Here is a 2,994-nt window from a genome sequence, read left to right as displayed (position 1 = left end):
CAGAAACAATATAAGCAAGTCTGTTTGAGGTCATTTAACTAAAGTTCTACTTATTTTTCTAAATTTGTGCAGAATTCTAAACACTGAGATGTAAACAAAGTCTTTTAGAGAGGTTTGGTGTGAAATGCTCCATTGTAAAGAAAATTACTGACTTTATTGGCCATTTTTCTTTACCATGGTGGTAATAGGAACCAGGACTTGTGATGTTTACAGCCCATTGAAAATGACCAGTGAACCTGCTTTCTGAATTCTTAGATGTAATATTGATAATGCTAAATCTAAAACCTGTATTTTGAGCATTCGAAGTCCAAAGCTTCAAGAAAAACAATGTCTCAGCAATGTCTGAGCTTTTAGAGGCATTAAACTCCTCAGACGCCTGGTTCCTATCACCACTACTTTGAGCGATTCAGACTCAGCAAGTTTCTGTACGACAGAGTATTTCACACCAAACCACTCCAAATGACTTTATTTACCAATTAATGCTTTACTTTTGCAAATAGTTTGAAAAAAAAGGTGTTAAATAGTGCAAAGCTAATTGGTGTGACTTAAGCTTACATTAATTAGCCTCATAGCTCCTGTACAAAACTAAAGAAGAAGCCAAACATGGCTTGGCTGATTGACTACGTTTGGGTTCGGTAGAACTGTATACATTTTGCCAAGCTGTTTCAACCATGAAGGCACTCGTTTAACTTCATTCATATAATACTTTAGGTTTTTACTTCAAAAGCAGACACCACCACCTGTGTAATCTCTCATGTTGCTTTTGCTGTTCATTCACAAACAAACGAGAACGGCGATCAGGAAAATGAGAGTGGAGTCACAATAAGAGATACAAATAGCAAAGCACAGCTTTTCAAATACGCTCTGCTTTGCTGCGACTGAGAAAATAATGCAAAGGGCTTTCAGAGCAGCTTCAGTGCTAAACTTATTGGAATGATATTCTTTTCTATCCCTCCGTCTGGCGAATGTCTGTGCTTTCTCTGCTGGAGGAACAGAGCCATGAAGGTCCCGAGTCCTGTAGATGAGGCTTTCACCCAGCGGCAGCTGGAGAGCGATGAAGCTCTAATCAGTGTAATTAGGAAACGCACTGTTGCTTTCCTCTTAGCTCAGGTCATGGGGAGCCTGGACCTTTCCAAAGACAGGAGATTCATCATCAGACATAGTAGACAGATATATATAGTAGCATCTTGCATGTCATTCATTCGCTCATAGTGCAGCTTGTCCACCACTCGCCACTTCGTTTACAGCATGATGGTGAAAGAAAGGCAAATTGGATGTTCTGTGTTTCTCAATGCAGCAGAGACAGAAAGGCTGCTTCCACCAGCAACAATAGCCGTGTGCCATAATCAGTGGAGTGTTTCCTCAAGAATGACACTCAATGTTTGCCCTCAGCCACAACGATGGAAAAAATGGGTGTTGATTTTTTTCAAAAACACATCCTGAGCACTCACAGTTGTCCAGGACCAAACATCTGTGTACCATAAACCCCAAACATCAACCAACCAACACACTACTAGAAACATAGTTCTAAATACTGCTTCTATTCCTTGTTTTGTTTATACACACTGTGTTGTAAACTAACTCATACCATAGTACAATATACAACATGTAAATACAACAAATCTGTCTTATATGCTATGCAAATATGCAGGAGATATACTTTATTCCTACTCTGTTTACTCGAATTTATGTATGTAGTACTTATTAATATATTTTTCTATTCCTGCTTAAATTTATGTCTGTTTTTATTCTTATTTTTATTTCTGCCTAATATATCAATGCTGTCCAAGGAATCTCCAAGATCTCCAAAGGAGAGGTCAAACAAATTCTTTACTTTCAATGTATAGTTAATGCAAAAAGATTTTATTCTAAGCAATTTTAGAGCATTTCTATTGGTCCATTCATCATGAGATTTTCACCCAATGTAAAGGACAGCTGCTGAGCTCAAATGATGAAGAAAAGTAAATCTCACATGGTTCATGCAGTAATATGAATAAAATGCTAATTATAATTTCCACAGTTTTCACAGTCTTCTCACAAATGCAGTTTTGATGTCTTCAGTTTGCTGGTTGGTACTGTTGACAGCAATGCAGCACACATTTCTGTTTGTCATGATAGAGTCAGAAACCACCCAAGCAAGTCTACTCAAGATTACAGTTTCAGGCAAGTGATCCTAATGCAGTTTGCATGATGCTAATCAGAGAAGACCATCCTAGTGGTCACTTGGCAGAGGGGAGGAAGCACCCTGGATAGCCTGCCAGTCCATCATAGTGCAAACACACAGGCATATACATTAACAACTAGGGGTAAATTAGGACCTTCAGTTCACCTGACTGCATGTATTTGGACTGTGGGAGGAAACCCACACAGGCACAGGGAGAACATGCTCCACGCAGAAAGGACCCTGATCACCCAGCCGGAGAATTGAACCCAGGCCCTTCTTGCGCTGATGCAACAGCCCTTCCAGATGCACCACCATTATCACATTAGTTTGACAGTTGAATCAAAACTGTATTTAAAAATCCTGTCCTATGTTTCATGTCGCTACAAAAACTTTACTACAAGGGTTTCAGTTCCTTGGCGGAGGCTTATTGTAGCCGCATTCCTGCAAGTGACACTGCCAGTCCCTCATGGCCACATGGTGAGCAGATAAATCTTGTAAATGTATCCCAAAGTCTAAAAATCAGGGTGAAACATTACAAAACATACTCCTGCAATTAAGTAACCTTTTTGTGTTTTATTGCATAATATTATATAAATTGTGTGTACAAATGTTCAAAGCTGCATTTGCTGGCCATGTACTAGCTAGCGTTTTTGATTTCTACTCAAAATTAGCTTAAATTGTCTTTTTTTAGTGATCTGAATGTTTTTGGTGGTGAAAAAATAGAATGTTCAATCATTTATTGTAACCAACAACAACAACACCAACACCAACAACAGAGTCATTCATAATGATTTTAGTCTAAAGTAAATCCATAAATGTGATTTCAATTA

The sequence above is a fragment of the Pygocentrus nattereri genome, chromosome 27, assembly GCF_015220715.1.
Source record: "Pygocentrus nattereri isolate fPygNat1 chromosome 27, fPygNat1.pri, whole genome shotgun sequence".
NCBI lineage: Eukaryota > Metazoa > Chordata > Actinopteri > Characiformes > Serrasalmidae > Pygocentrus > Pygocentrus nattereri.
The sequence above is the reverse complement of the archived record's forward strand: the minus strand, read 5'-3'. Positions refer to the sequence as shown.